Raw genomic sequence first — 16,843 nt, 5'->3', positions numbered from 1 at the left:
GAGACTCCACTGCAGGCAGTGACTATGGACTTTCTGCGGCACAGAGAACTGGACAGGTGTCATTGAAGGGTATGCCCCTTGAAGGAGTCTCAAGATATTTGGACATTTTGCAGCTCTGGGTGTCAAGCAGCCCTCTGCCAGGGTACCCCCTCTTCTGAGTGATACTTAGCAACCTGGCTTCTGTTGGGAAGGGAGCAAACCCATCCCAACCCATAGGTGCTTTAAGGTGAGACGAGCCCAATGAAAGAAATAATAAAATGGGGGGTGTCCTAAACGTCCCCACACGATCATAATATTGAATGCAATTTAGACATTTAGACATAGTGCACATGTACAAGTGAACACCATTTTCATAGATAGTAGCAACCATTGTCAAAGCACAGGGCCTGCATGACCATGCAGTATTTAGTGTGTTAGACAGGGGCCGCGAGTCTGAAGGGGAAATAAAGATCTGAAAGTATGGTCGTCCCACCTTCATTTTAAAACATGGTTTGTAGTGTGAGGTACAGGGAGGGATACATTATAATTCAAAATCGAGGGTGGAAGCCTTGGGAGCTCATGACGTGATTGGGAATGAGTGAAGTATTTATGGGTTAGTTTAACCTTCAGACACCCCTGTGCCAGTCCTCAAGCCTGCGAGGTGCACTGTATAATGATAGAGTAGCATTGTTCACAAATTTAGTTAATTGCTTCTTCAGCCTTGGTTCGTTGGAGACGATGAGCCCAGCAGAACCCACGTGATGGAAGATGGAGGACTGGGCCGGGACCAATGACCTGGCATCTCCTATGGAGCAGGCCGACCATGTATAGGGTCGCACCAACCAGCCACGCAGGTTTTCACTGTATATAATCATGCTACCTATGACACTGTGTCTCCATATAAGATTCTGCTTGCACACTTTTTGGCAGAACGTTTCATGGCAGCAGAGTTCTTTGCTGATGCTCGACTTTTGTTGAAATAAGTACTTGTTTCACTTGCAAGAGTATATTGGGCCTTTTTCCCTAGCGGGTTATATTTTTTCTGGTGTGAGCGTTTAGGGGCATCCCTTCATTTGGAGACCCTGACGTGATCCCAGTGCCCCCCCCCTTGCCTGTGGAGGCTTTCCGGCCACTTCTCCGGAGGGTCCGCACCCACCTATAGCGATCAGTCCTGAAAAACGCGTATTCTCTAGTGGTTTTACAGGAGCTGTCTTGGCAGAATTCCTGTCTGCTCTTTGGAATGGGGCACGGCTCCGAAGAGAGTGCAAGCTGGTATTATTGGGACCCTGTAATAGAGGAATTTGGGGAAGTGAGGTTGTTGGTGTGCTGTAGATGTGGTTTGTTTTATTTTTAGTATTATTAAGGAGAATATTAAGGAAAGTAAAACGGAATGTTAGGGAGCCTTCCCGAGTGAGGGGAAAAGATGGTACTACTTGTATTCTGTAACAGAGGAAAAAGAAAACAAATAGGAGCCCTGCATAATTAGTGGGCTCGGGAATATTAGCTGTTCTTATTTATTTATGTATTTATTTATTTTTGTATTGTTATATGGTTAAAAAGATTAACCTTTAACAAATTCACAAAACAATTTAAAACACAATTAATTACATTAATTCAAAATTCATGATTAAACATCAAATAAAAAAAATCATACAATGCACGAACAATCCAGATCGACAAATCAACAAACCAATTATGTTAAATTCAAAATCTCTTTGAAAACGTGCATTGCTGCCATCAACCAGCGATTTTGACCATAAGAGCTCATAACTCGTTGCCACAATATTCCAACTCCTCCAACAGTACACTTTTCCATCAGGTGATCAAAGTAGTGGTGGTGCCTGTCATTTAAAGCCCCACAATACAGCAAAAAATGCTGTAATGTCTCAACTTGTCCCTGCTCCAATCAATAGCAACAGATCCTTAAATCCCTCATGGTCCCAGCTTTAGCGCCCTCAATTTCTTTAGTTGGCAATAAATTGTGCCTCAGTCTCATAGCCAGCCTATACCATGTAGGGCTAGGTGATTTGCTTAAATAGGTCAGTAACGCCCCCACAGTCCTTACAGTCCCCCACTACTGCTACCTGGCATGCAGGCAGCAGCCAATACAAAATGGCTGCAAATTGTATGCTGGGAACTGGTCCAGTTAGAAAATGATAGAGAATGGGTTCAACATCATAAAGGTCAAGCTGCGTGCCCTGAGACTGAATGGCAATGCAGAATCGCTACATTCTCCATATGTTGATGGCAATGAAAGGAGGCGTGTGCCAAAAAATGGCGATTCCTGCTGCACATTCACACCTCCTGAAGACGTGGAGAACGGGTCATTATATCAGATAATTGCAGCTGTACATGGTCTAGGAGTTCACATGAAGAAAGATGAGGAATACAAGGAAATGACTGGCTTGATGTTGCATTCGATTGGGCCACGTCCTGGTTGGGGGCCATCATTAAGATGCTGGCACCTGTCATTGCGTTCGTCTTGATCATCTTCTTCACCTGTCAAATGGGTCTCCGGTGTTGTGCCAAAGCAGTGCCTAATAGCAAAATGATAATGGTGTAAACTGGGGTTTCAAAGGTACCACGCAATACAAAGGAGAGTGAAATACAGACTGACCACCCCATCCCTCACATAGACAGTTTTCATCACACCATTTTTATTCCACCCCTTGACCTTGGTCATGAGCATGATAACGAAGTAAGGGTGGATCTAGAAGATGAGGGGTGATGTATTTATATGACATGCATGCCTGAGGAGTATGTGCGGTCAGGGGAGAGTCTACAGTCCATGTGTAGGGCCTGGACACCAGAAAAGGGAACCCCACCATATGAGGAAGTGGTGAGAAGGGAGAACGAGCGCATGCGCGGGGGGATTTCGTTACTGTAGAAATAATGAAAGGGGGGAATGTTGGGAAGGGAGCATGCCCATGCAACCCCCCTATGTGCTTTAAGTTGAAACATATACCCTATGAAAGAACTATAATAAACCAGGGGGAATCCTAAAAGTCTCCACAGTATCATAATAATGTATACAATTTAGACATTTAGACATAGTGCACATATTCAAGCAAACACCATTTTTGTAGATATTAGCAGCCATAGTCAAAGCACAGGTCCTGCACAGCTGTCACAATCCATGCCCCTGACCCCCCTCAGGTATAACAGCCCCCAGGCAGCAGTGGGGCTAAAGCCCTTCACACTGGCCCCAAAGGCCTTAAAACTCCATCAGAAACATACATGGAGTCAGTCCTGGCGCCTTTGGTGCCAGGCTCATTATCAGGAATAAAGCAATACCAGTTTTGGACCTTAATCCAACATGGAGGCCTATCACACAGCTCAGTTCTTTAGAACCAAGCCATGCGGTTTAGTATTTTGGGTGTGGCTGGGCCTGGAACTACTTGGCCTGGAACTACTTTACCTGGGCTATTTAAACCACACCCAAACAGCAGAGCACGCTTTGCGTTATTCTGCACTCCTGCAGCATAACGCTCACTGTGTCCATCTCCTGCTCATCTGCTTCTCCAGCGGCCAGATCCTGAAGCCCTAGATCCGGATTCCATTAATACCTGAAAGAACAATAACAGCATTAGCGAGCAAGAACACTTACCTCTGAAGTAACCAGTCTTGAATCCATCCTGCGCTTCGCCTACCTCACCCATCTCTGGAGTTCGCCGCAACCTGAAAAGGTAAAGAAACAAGGACAGCATTAATAACAATTCTTACCTGGGCAATCAGCGAGTCCTGGCAGCAGCCTGCACTTCTCTTACCTCGCCCATCTCCTGGTTTCACCGCAACCTGCAATGGAGAAGGAACAAGGTCAGCATTAACAAACCACTTACCTGGGTAAGCAGCACTTCGATAGCTCATAACTCCGGAAAATCACTGCAAACTGTACAAAGAAGGGAAGAGAACACAGGTTAGCAATTAACACCAATAAACAGCGCAGCGCTCCGCGTATCAATAACTCACCGTGGTCTTTGTCATCGGCGCGGCAACTCCGAGATCGCAACCATCCTTGTGAAAACAAAAAGAGAAATTGTTAGGGAACAGCTAAGCGGAGCAAGACGCCGAGAAGACAGAGAAAACAGAGGGAAAGAAAGATACAGAATAAAGATGGAAAAGACATTATAACTCACCTGGAAGACAGCAAGCAGAGTCGGAGACACAGCTGGTCTGGACCCGACATAAGGGTACACGGACCAGTGAAGCAACTAGGTCCACGAAACGCCTGCACCAACCACGCGCCCCTGCACAGAAACGCAGGATGGAGAATTCAACGCACAAAAACCTAAGGTGAGCAATACCCGAAGGGAGGGGATTTGGACCAGAGGGAGGTGGGAGTCCACCCATCACAGAACCAGTGTATTAACCCTCCATTCTCCCGTTATAGGTGCTACCCAACGTCTGGCACATAACCAAGCAGAGAGGGGTCCGGGATAGCGCTAAGACGTCCATCCAGTATTGTGTGGCGCCCCGTGGATACCAGGTGAGCGTAACAACTGCCATGCAGTATTTATTGTGTTAGACAGAGGCCACAAACCTGAAGGGGAAATCTGGAAAGGCCCAAACGCTGATGAGATAGCACCATACCAGTTGACCCAGACCACCTACCATAAAACCAATCAACCATAAAGATCTGAGAGTATCGTCGTCCCACCTTCATTATATAATGATATAGTTTGTAGTGCGAGGTACAGGGAGGGCTACATTATAGTTCAAAAGCCAAGGTGGAAGCCTTTGGAGCTGATGATGTGATCAGGAATGAGTGAAGTATGTGTGGGTCCGCTCAACCTCGAGACTCCCCCTGTGCTAGTCCTCGAGCCTGAAAGGTGTACTGTATAATGATAGAGTAGCACTGTTCACAAATATAGTTAATTGCTTCTTCTGCCTTGGTTCGTTGGAGACGATGAGCCCAGCAGAACCCATGCGATGGAAGACGGACGGACTGGACTGAGACCAATGAACTGGCATCCCCTATGGAGCATGCCGATCATGTATAGGGTCGCACCAACCAGCCACACAGGTTTTCACTGTATATGATAACGCCACCCATGACGCTGTGTCTCCTTATAAGATTCTGCTTGTACACTTTTTGGCAGAACGTTGCGTGGCAGCAGAGTTCTTTGCTGATGCACCTATTTTTATAGACATAAATACTTGTTTCATTTGCAAGAGCATATTGGGTCCCTTTCCGTAGCAGGCTGTGTTTTTTCTGGTGTGAGCGTTTAGGGGCATGCCTTCACTTCCAGCGGTCACTAACACTCTCCCAGACCCTGGGCAACACAGATGAATGTCCTGGCTTCAAGAGGTTCAGGCACTCCTCTTCTGGTCCCACAATGATCCCTTTTGTGGATGGCAGGCACACAGGACTGGCTTCCAGGACACTTTGAGTGAAGAGCAGCAGTTGCACAATGTTCCCTTATAGCACGTGAAGAGGATGGCTACCCAGGTCCTCTCTGGTTCAGTCCATGAGTCAGCACAGCTGTTTTCAGATATGGTGAGGAAGTGCAGCCGCAAACTTCTTCCTCCAACTGGACTCCAGGTTACAACTTAAGTTGACTTCAGCATTATATTTCTTGTTAAAGCTTCTGACCGCTTTTATACTAAACACTGCCCATTCACTCAGGATGAGACAGGCTCAACCAGCCAATCACACAGTTGCATTCATGCAGGAAGCACCCATTCAAGCTCACAGGGATTCAGGCTACTCACCAGAAACCTGACACCCAAAACCTGGAATGTGGATTGGGGGCTACTCCAGTTCCAGTCAGGGCTGGCTCAGGCATTGTGTCACACAACGAAAGCCAGACACCCACAACACAGAATGCATATTGCCTACTCACTCCATTCAGGTAGCCTCCACCCCAAGGTTGTACCCACAACAAACAGCCCCTGTGAAGGCTCCAGCCAGTCTGGCAGGAGGCAGCCCCATAGCCATATATGGTCCTTCCATCAAACAACCATTCAAGGAAAGGGAACGGAGTAAAGGCTTCTGAGCCCAAGGCTGTAAGGCAAAGGAAACAGAGAGGCCACCAGTGGCTATCTTGCCTTTGTGTAGGAATCCATTAATTCCTATGGCAGGGTCTGGGTATCTCGAAAATGGAGGATACCTAGAGTCACTGTCACATCAGCATATAGCTGTCACCAGCCCACACCCTGCTCTGTGGGCAACACACATGAACCCAAAACATACACTAGGGGTACAGGGTTGTACTACTACCAATGGATGCCCTAAGGCTATCCCAAGGATACTGATCACCAAGAACAAAATAAAGAGCTGCACTGACAGTGGTCCAAACTGGACTTGTGTGCAGAAAATAAGCAGAACACACAGAATAAGGAGGTATAGGGCAATGACAAGGAGGCCCTGTCACTCTAATGCATTTCTCACATCACACTAGGTACGATTTTAGAAACTTTAATTAGACAAAAACTCAATGGGCCTCATTACGACCCAGGCGGTAAGGGGTTAACGGCAGCGTTAACAGCGCCGACCCTTACCGCCTGAGTACGAGGTCCCTTAGCGCCATGGCGCTTTTAACACCTGCTTTTAGCAGGTGTTAAAATCCATGGCGCTAAGGGACCATGGAGTTAATTACGCCACCGTAATTTACGGTGGCGTAATTAACGCCTTCCCCACTCCCATTATGCCCTATGGGGCAAAAATGGGAATGGGGAAGGGTAAATGGGGATTGGGGACTTACCGCCCCGCCAAGGTCGGAATGGGGCGGTAAGTCCGCCAACCACCATGGCGTAAACATGGTTTACGCCATGGTGGTAAAGTCACGGCCCAGGCGGTAACTTACCGCCTGGGTCGTAATGAGGCCCAATGACTGAAAACTGCTATTGACACCAGAAGGCCAATTGTGAAAAAATGACACAGCGTACAATATAATACAATGGGGATGGCAAGGACATATGGCTTCAGTGGTATTTAATCACTTAATAGTATCTATGTCTATTTAATTTATTCACCTATTGCACCCAAAGAATCCCAATAGCCTGGTCCGTTTCCATAGTAACAATCCACCCCTACTAGAAGATGCTCTCAGACATCCAGACTGTCAACTTGGGAGACTTAGAGATAGCCGGCCGATAGTTCCAGAAAAGACACAGCGACATCGAAGATAAACTCAATCTGAGTTTAAGGTATGTATATACGCTCCACTTCGGTGGACATCTACCCTAGGCATGCCTCTCCATCCACGCACTCTAGAATGCAGCTACAGCTATGACACATTCGGTCTAGCTGGTCACAAACGTTTTGCACTGATACCCCAGACTTGCCTCAACACCTCTGCCATTATCATACAATGACAGCCTACGACAAATCCGGAATCGCTTGGTACACATCCAGTCTCCTGTACTAGCGCTCTAACATGACCACCCTCAGCATCCGCCCACGTACCTGAACTCTTGGGTTGCTTACTGGATAAAAATGGGGAAAATTGTGCTATATAAATGATGATTAAAATACAATACAATAGTGAGGGCCAGGAAGGGAAACTCTACATTATTGTAAACTTGGACGAAAAATCTTGGAACAGTGATGACTGAAGGGAGCTGGGATGCCATATGCAGGAACATACTTGAGAAGTATTTGAAATGGGTTGAAAGGGTCAGGAATATTAAGTTATTAAACAGTTTATTGAACTCCTGAGAGAAGGTATAGGAGGAGAATCAGTGATTCTGGAGCATGTTGGGGATGCATAAAGAAGGAAGGCACATTGGACCATCTGATAGAGGAATGCAGTAGGGTGTGTTCCTTTGGGGGAAAGTTGGTAGATGTATAAAATTAAGTTCAACAGTTTGATATGGAATACAACGTTGAAACATTGCTACTGAGGGAGGATGCTCTCTTAGAAGAACTGGCACATCCACAAAGACATTTTAGGGCAACCTTATTGGATTAAAAAACGTATTCTGAGAGACTGAAATTCAGACTAGAATCCATCTGGATTGATCTGGATTCAGGAATTACATCAACTCTCAGATTGAGAGAGTGACACTCAGATTGCAGACGAAAAGTTACCTGTACGAGGATGTTTGGGGCAGGTTTTTGGAACTGGGTTTGGTATGATGATGTATGTTCTCATGATAATCAATAACGTACATGTAGAAATGTTGGGAGGAGTTGGAAGGTTTGCATGTTGAACTCCCTGCTGTGAATGGGACCAGTAGTCTGGGATGCCAACATAGATGCTGTTGGTATAAAGAATATGCGATATTTGAAATGTTAAATTCGCGACCCTATAATAAAAATGGAGAAATGGAAATATGCATTTTAGGAGTCACAAATGGTGAAATGATGCTATTTGTGGGTCTAAGAAAGGGTGGCAAGCACAAGACTTCTCAAGTGTTTAACTGCGGTTATTGGGGTTAGACATGCTCCAGTTTTTGTTGGCCAGACAGAGATGTCAAACTGTGAGTCAACCACCATCAGAATCTCTTTTTAAGTTGGATTTACTTTAATGAAATGTAATCCCATGCATTCACTGATTCAACATATATATCCGAGTAAGGTTTGTTTTGAATCGGCTGTCATTTTGAAAATCTGCTGCTTGTCATCAGCATACGTATATGGGATCCTACATCCTGTGCTTCTTGGGTTTGGTTTGAAGGGTGAGAGGACAACTTTCTGTTGGTGATTTTTGAGAAAACAACAAGCCAACTAAGGGCTGTATCCTTAATACCTTTGTCTTCGAGCCGAGAGAGTATGGTCCTGTAGCCCTCTGTTAGAAATGGGAAACTCAAGAGCTCAATAATTATCAGCTGGTTCCTTACCTCTCATAAATTACTATAGACAAGAAACAAAGAACTTTACCATAACGTCCCTTTAACAAAGTTTTTTCACTGAATTTCATAGGTTTTTATTAGTGCAACTTAACCATAACGTCCCTGTAACATTTTTTTTTTACTAAATTTTAAAGGTTTTTATTAGTACAACGTGACCATAACATCCTTTTCAATAGATGAAGACCACTAACATCTTATGTCCTCAAAGTGGGAATGCCGGGTGGTAAAAAAAACAAAAAGATTTTCCTTCCTACACCGGGACGCCTGCGGCGTCTCGGTGTAGGAAGGAAAATCTTTTACCAAGATGGCCACCATGGAAAGGGAAGGCAGGGTGTATAAAGAACACAACGGCGCATGAGCGGGATTGGGGGGACACAGGGGAGACACATGGGCATGAGCGAGGGGTGAGAGGGAACAGGGTACAAACGGGGCATGAGCAGGGGGTTGGGGGGAAAAGGAAGGAAACACAGGGCATGAGCGGTGGTGGGGGGAACACGAGAGAGACACGGGGCATGAGCAGCGGGTGAAGAGAAACAAAAGGGAGACACGGGGTATGAGCAGGGGTGGGGAGGAACACGAGGGAGACACAGGGCATGAGCGGGGGGATACAGGGCACATACGGGACATGAGCGGGGGTGGGGAGGAAAGGAGAGAGACAAGGGGCATGAGCAGGGGGTGGGGGGAACACGAGGGAGACACGGAGCATGAGCGGGGGGCGGGGGGTAACACGAGGGAAACACGGGGCATGAGCGGGGGGTGGGGGGACCACGAGGGAGACACGGGGCATGAGCGGGGGTGGGGAGAACAGGAGACCGACACGGGGCATGAGCGGGGGGGTAGGGAGAACAGGAGACAGACACGGGGCATGAGCGGAGGTGGGGAGAACAGGAGACAGACACGGGGAATGAGCAGGGGGTGGGGGGCAACAGGAGACAGACACGGGGCATGAGCGGGGGGCGTGGGGGGCAACAGGAGAGAGACACGGGGCATGAGCGTGGAGTGGGGGAATGCAGGAGACAGACACGGGGCATGGGTGGGGCCAACAGGAGACAGACACGGGGCATGAGCGGGGGGTGGGGGAACAGAAGACAGACACGGGGCATGAGCGGGGGAGTCGGGGGCAACAGGAAAGAGACACAGGGCATGAGCGGGGGGTGGGGGGCAACAGGAGAGAGACACGGGACATGAGTGGGTGGGGGGAACAGGAGACAGACACGGGGCATGAGTGGGGGGCAACAGGAGACAGACACGGGGCATGAGCGGGGGATGGGGGTACAGGAGACAGACACGGGGCATGAGTGGGGGGTGGGGGGCAACAGGAGAGAGACACGGGGCATGAGCGGGGGGTGGGGGGAACAGGAGACAGACACGGGGCATGAGCGGGGGTGGGGGAACAGCAGAGACAGACAAGGGGCATGAGCAGGGGGTGGGGGGCAACAGGAGACAGACACAGGGCATGAGCGGGGGTGGGGCGCAACAGGCGACAGACACGGGGCATGAGCGGGGGTGGGGGGAACAGGAGACAGACACGGAGCATGAGTGGGGGTGGGGAGAACAGGAGACAGACACGGGGCATGAGCGGGGGTGGGAGGAACAGGAGACACGGGGCATGAGCGGGGGGTGGGGAGAACAGGTGACAAACATGGGGCATGAGCGAGGGGGTGGGGGGCAACAGGAGACAGACACGGGGCATGAGCGGGGGTGTGGGGGGCAACAGGAGAGAGACACGGGCATGAGCGCGGAGTGAGGGGTACAGGAGACAGACACGGGGCATGGGTGGGAGCAAGAGGAGACAGACATGGGGCATGAGCGGGGGGTGGGGGGTACAGAAGACAGACACGGGGCATGAGCGGGGTAGTGGGGGGCAACAGGAGAGAGACACGGGACATGAGTGGGTGGGCAACAGGAGACAGACATGGGGCAAGAGCGGGGGTGGGCGGGAGGGTGAAAGACACGGGGCAAAAGCGAGGGTGGGCGGGAGGGTGAAAGACACGGGCAAGAGCGGGGGTGGGCGGGAGGGAGAAAGACACGGGGCAAGAGCGGGGGTGGGCGGGAGGGAGAAAGACACGGGGCAAAAGCGGGGGTGGGCGGGAGGGAGAAAGACACGGGGCAAGAGCGGGGGTGGGCGGGAGGGAGAAAGACACGGGGCAAGAGCAGGGGTGGGCGGGAGGTCGAAAGACACGGGCAAGAGCGGGGGTGGGCGGGAGGTAGAAAGACATGGGGCAAGAGTGGGGGTGGGCGGGAGGGAGAAAGACACGGGGCAAGAGCGTGGGTGGGTGGCAGGGGGAAAGACACAGGACAAGAGCGGGGGTGGGAGGGAGGGGGAAAGACAGGACAAGAGCGGTGGTGGGAGGGAGGGGGAAAGAGACACAGGGCAAGAGCGGGGGTGGGCGGCGGGTGGCGAGAGACACACGGACATGAGCGGGGGTGGGGAGAGACACACGGACATGAGCGGGGGGTGGGCGGCAGGTGGTGAGAGACATACGGACATGAGCGGGGGGTGGGCGGCGGGTGGGGAGAGACACGGACATGAGCGGGCGGCGGGTGGGGAGAAACACACAGACATGAGCAGCGGGTGGTAGAGAGACACGGGGGTGGGAGAGACACACGGGGCAAGAGCGGGGCATGAGCGGGGCATGAGCGGGGGGTGGGCGGGAGGGAGAAAGACACACGGACATGAGCGGGGGGTGGGAGGAACAGGAGACAGACACGGGCATGAGCGGGGGTGGGGGACTTACTGTGCAGGCGGGATACAAAGCCTCTCATGCGAGGAACAAAGATGGCGGGCGTCTCTGAAGCCAGACGCACTGCACGCTTTCACGCATCCAATGAGAGAGCACGTCAGATGTCCGCGGACATCACGCAAGCTGCTTGCCCAATCACCAACTACTGGACGGATTTACACCAAATAAAGCAAAGCACGCTTTCGGGACCAAGCCGCCGCTCCTGCCGCTAATTTGGTGTACATCCGTCCAGCGGTTTGGGCTGTAGGCGTGAGCAAAGTTTTTTCCCATTATGTCTATGGGAAAAAAAAAGTTTTGGGACCCCCCCTATAACTTTGCCCTCCCTGGACGAATCCTCACCAAACTTTGCAGAAAAATTCAGAGTGACCCAAATACATTTTTGCAAAGTTTGGTGAGGATCCGTCCAGGGAGAGCGAAGTTATAAGCCACCCAAAAAGTGCTCTTCCTATGGAAACAGCAATTTAACCATAACTACATGGCCACTACCGTGGCCATGTAATATAATATATATATATATATATATATATATATATATATATATATATATATATATATATATATAATGAAAAAACTTTGTTAAAGGCACGTTATGGTTAAGTTGCACTAATAAAAACCTATGAAATTCAATGAAAAAACGTTGTTAAAGGGATGTGATGATTAAATTGCGCTAATAAAGTTGAAGTGATTCAATCACCAAATTATATTGTTGTATCTCCCACTCCCTCTTATTCCTTTGTCCCTCTCCACTCCTTCCTCACCAATAATGTTAATTGTTCCTTATACCGTTTCAATTTGTGTCTCAATCATTACCTTTTGTTTGTCTCTCCCCTCCCCTATTCCTTTGTCCCTCTCCACTCCCATCTCACCTCAGCAAAAATGTAAATTGTTCCTTATACTGTTTTCGAGTTGTGATTCAATTACCAGCTTATATTGTTGTATCTCCCACTCCCTCTTATTCCTTTGTCCCTCTCCACTCCTTCCTCACCAATAATGTTAATTGTTCCTTATACCGTTTCAATTTGTGTCTCAATCATTACCTTTTGTTTATTGTCTCTCCCCTCCCCTATTCCTTTGTCCCTCTCCACTCCCATCTCACCTCAGCAAAAATGTAAATTGTTCCTTATACTGTTTGAGTTGTGATTCAATTACCAGCTTATGCTTGTTGTATTTCTTCTAGTTCTCATGTAAAGCACTTTGGATTAAAATGCTGCATGAATTCAATAAAATACAAATAATAAAAACCTATCAAATTAAGTGAAAAAACTTTGTTGAAGGGACGTTATGGTTCAGTTGCCCTAATAAAAACCTGGCAAATTCAGTGCAAAACCCTTGTTTAAGGGACGTTATAGTTACTTTGCACTAATAACAACCTATCCATATTATGGTTACAAGTAAAACGAAAAACCCCAGAAATTCGTCAGTTATGGTAAGCTAAGCAACCATAACTCACACCACCACTGTGCACTGCTAAGACTAACACCCATGACATCAAAGATGACATCAAAAATGTAATTGATGTCATCACTGATGACATCACATGTCTGGCTCTCTCTTTTTTGGTTCACTGACATATCTAAGCCAGGTGGTTTTCTTGACTGACTCGAACTAAAAATGCAAAAGGTACTATATTTGTAGACCTTTCCCTTCTCATATGTTCTTACACTACTTTCCTTAGGGGAAGAAGCAAGCCTGAAATACAGCAATCATTTCTGTGCATGAAGATAATCAGTTAGGTTATGAACACTTTCTTGTAATATTGCTGCTTTTTGCTTACTTTCCTTTCCCTGTATATGCTCATATTTGTATGCATTGTGGTCTCTTTATGTTTGTGTGTAATATGATATGATATATGATATGGCATTTATAACGCGCCTATACACAAGTGTTTCAAGGCGCGACAAGGCAAGGAAGGGGAGGGGGCAGTGAAGTATATAGGATAACAGTAAAATAAATAAAGAAAATAAATAATAAATAAAAGTGTGGCCAGCTGGTGGCAAGTGCAAGGGTAAGTGCAGACATCAACTGTCAAGTGCTAGTAGGGGCTGTAGGGATACAGAAACAGTCCCCGAGTGCAAGGGTTGCCAATGGGGCAGTGCAGGTGTGCAACTGGCGGGGAGGGGACCTGGGCCCGAGATCAGAGGGTAGCCAGGTAACCAGTGCAGTTTCAGATTCTGCCAGGAGATCAGCAGGGGAGAGGAGGAGAGAAAGCAGAAGCAAAGAGGAAGGTCTTGAGGTGCTTCCAGAACTGGAGATGGTTCTCCTCAATTTTCAGAGAGGCAGGGAGGCTGATCCAGAGGGAGGCCCCAGCAGAGTAAAGAGATCTACCACCAACTCACTGCTTGGAGAAGTGACTAACCCTGAGGGAGTTGGAGGCGGATGAGTTGAAGGTATTGAGGCCCCAGGCCCCAGAAGGCCTTGTGGACAATGCAGAGGGTTTTGAACGTAATCCTCAGTGCCACTGGGAGCTAGTGCAAAGATTTCAGTCCTGGAGAGATACGATCCCTAGGCTTGAGGCCAAGGACAAGTCTTGCAGTCCTGTTTTGGATGAGTTGCAGAGGGCGGAGAGTAGAGGCAGGCAGATTTAGAAAGAGGATGTTGTAGTAGTCTAGCCTAGAGAGAACCAGAGCTCTGAAGACAGCGAGCTTCTGGGGGTAGGAGAGAAAAGGAAGAATACCTCTGAAGAGGTGTAGCAGGTAGTGTGACTTCTTAGAAACGTCTGAGATGTGAGGAGAGAAGGAAAGTGGTGTGTCTATGAGGAGAATCTCGGTCTTACTGGCATTAAGGCAGAGATCTTTGGTTGCACAACACTGCTGGATGGTGGACAGACAGTCAGAGATGAGAGAAGGAGAAGAGGTGGCAGAATGGAGCCTGAAAATGAGTTCAGTGCCATCTGCATAGCACTGAAAGTTGGGGCAGGGGGCGGCAATGCAGTAGGCAAGAAGTGGCAGATATTGGTTGAAAAGCCACGGAGAGAGGGTAGAGCCCTGGGGAACGCCACAGGTACAGATAGAGATAGAGGAGAGGAAGGACTCAAGTTGGACCTGGGAGGATCGATCAGAGAGGAAAGAGGTCAGCCAGGCCAGGGCCTGATCAGTGATACCCAGGTTATCACGGAGTCGGTTGAGCAGGAGGGCATGGTTGACTGTGTCCAAGGCAGAAGAGAGATCAAGTAAGATGAGGACACAGGGGGTGTTGGAATCAAGGTTTGAGAGCATGTCTTCACGGATGTTTGGGAGAGCAGTTTCCATAATTCCGGCAGCTCTGAAGCCAGACTGATGGTCATGGAGACAACCAATAGAATCATAATGAAGATTAAGCTGGGAGATGGCCAGCTTTTCCAGGAGTTTGCCCAGGAATGGAGTGATGGAGATTGGACAATAGTAATCCTGGCAAGAAGGGTCGGTGGAGGGTTTCTTAAGAAGAGGGTGCACAAGGGAGTGCTTCAGGGGGAGGGGAAGACTCCAGTGACGGAGTGGTTGCAGAAATCAGCCAGAGCAGGAGCCAGGGTATCAATGTGGTCCTTGATGGTTTTGGAGGGACAGGGGTGAACCTGTTTTGATGAGACTTTACTAGATCGGACTTGTCTAGAAACCTTGTCTGAGGAGAATAGGGGAAAGGCAGAGAAGGAAGGAGGAGAGGTCGCCACAGAAGGGCCAGAGAAAGAGCAGGTAGTGGAAGGAGGAGGGCAAGAGGAAGAGAGAGAGGGCAGGATGTCCTGAGTTTTAGAGATGAAATGAGAAGCCAGGGCTGAACAGAGGGCCTGGGAGTGGACAGGAGAGGTAGAGACTGCAGCAGGATTGACCAGCTCCTTGCAGATTTTAAAGAGTTCGGCCGAGTTGTTAGATGCCGCAGAGACCCAGGCTTGGATGTGGGCTCTCTTATTGGTGCGGACAGAGAGCCGGTATTGCCTTTGGAGCAGGCGGCAAGCCAGTTTGTCAGAAGATGTACCGGAAGCACCCCATTTCCTCTAAGGTCTGAGTCGTACCAAGAGTTTCACTTGGCTTTGGGCTTCAGGCGAATCCTCATGACATGGGCAAGAACATTGAGAGTATCAGATATAGCAGAGTGGAGCATGGAAAGGGCTGTGTCAGGGTGTGAATCAGCCAAGGTTGGGGGGGAGAAAGTGGCGGCGAAAGCCTCAACTGACACGCTTCATGGGTCGGATAACTGAGAAGATAGGTGGCAGTGCTGGAGTTGGCTTGGCCTAAGGGGTAGAGAGGGTGAGATGGGAGGAGAGGAGAAAGTCATCCCTCCAGGAGAGAGGGGTGGTGATAGGGATTGAAAGGGGAAGGTCTGTAGAGATCAGAACATCCAGAGTGTGCCCTGCAGAGTCAGTCGGCCCAGAGGGAAGAATACAGAGTCAGAGAGAGAGTTGCAGAGATCTGACCAGTTGGCTGATAGTTGGTAGCCACAGTAAGGGAATGGCCAGGAGAGAACGAGAGCCTGCAGACGTGGGATTCAAAAGAGGAGTAGGTCTGCGTAGGAATGACAGAGGCAGGAATCCACTCCAAATGATCAGGACTACACCCCCTCCAGAACGCTTGGATATGGGCGTGGAGAAGTTCTTGTAGCCATCAGCGAGGAAAGTGTCAAAGTTCGTGACAGAGCTGGCCATGACCATGTCCCGGTGAGACTGAGGACATCAAGATCAAGTTCCTCCAGGAGGTGGCAGATGTCAGGAGTGGTTGACAGCTGAGCGAGAGTTTAGAGTGGCAATATGGAGAAGGTTGCTGTCCTTAAAAGACTTCCGGGGAGGGGTACAAATCAGACGTAGGCCCTGCGGAGGTGTTGAAGCAGCCCGAGGGGGGGCTGAAGAGGACAAAGTAGCCAAGGAGGAGACAGCAGGGGTACGCAAGGAAGCCGTGGAGGGGAGAGAGTGGGCAACAGGAGAAGAAAGGAAATGAATGAGGCGCGGGGAGCATCTCTCAAAGAGGAGAAAGTTGGCTTGAGGACCTTGGACCAAGACGGTACCATTCAAGTACACATTAATGATGACCTGAGAGGAGTGAAAGGAGGCCAAGAGGGCCTCCCACCAGATGCCACCATTAATGGGAGAGGAAAAGAAGGGAGAGAGCACAGAGACCATGTGTAGAGTCCATACAAATGACAAAGAGGAGGTCGGTGAAAGTTTGCCTGGAGGAGGCACTGGCGTAGGTGTCAACGATAGGGAGGACTGGGTTGGAGACCAGAATGTCCTTTTTTAAACTTCCTCCTACCAGATTCAGTGAGGAGAGCAGGATAGTCGATAGAGAAGCAGTTAGAAAAGATAGGAGGGACAGAGAGCACCATAGAGTAGGTAGGGAGAGGTGAGAAGAGGAAGAGGG

General features: G+C 49.0%; 1 long non-coding RNA gene across 1 annotated transcript in view; it reads right to left on the bottom strand.

Annotated features, from left to right (window-relative positions):
- Positions 1 to 1,517: 1,517 nt before the first annotated feature.
- Positions 1,518 to 16,843, bottom strand: part of LOC138510943 (uncharacterized) — a 64,105-nt gene continuing 48,779 nt past the window's right edge. Inside the window, exon 6 of the long non-coding RNA XR_011280486.1 lies at positions 1,518 to 2,516. This is a non-coding gene — a long non-coding RNA (uncharacterized lncRNA). The remainder of the gene's footprint in view (positions 2,517 to 16,843) is intronic.

This window comes from Ambystoma mexicanum, chromosome 6p (assembly GCF_040938575.1).
Source record: "Ambystoma mexicanum isolate Mex_15411 chromosome 6p, UKY_AmexF1_1, whole genome shotgun sequence".
In the NCBI taxonomy this organism is placed as follows: Eukaryota; Metazoa; Chordata; class Amphibia; order Caudata; family Ambystomatidae; genus Ambystoma; species Ambystoma mexicanum.
Note: the sequence above shows the minus strand (reverse complement) of the source record. Positions and strands in the feature narration are given on the sequence as shown.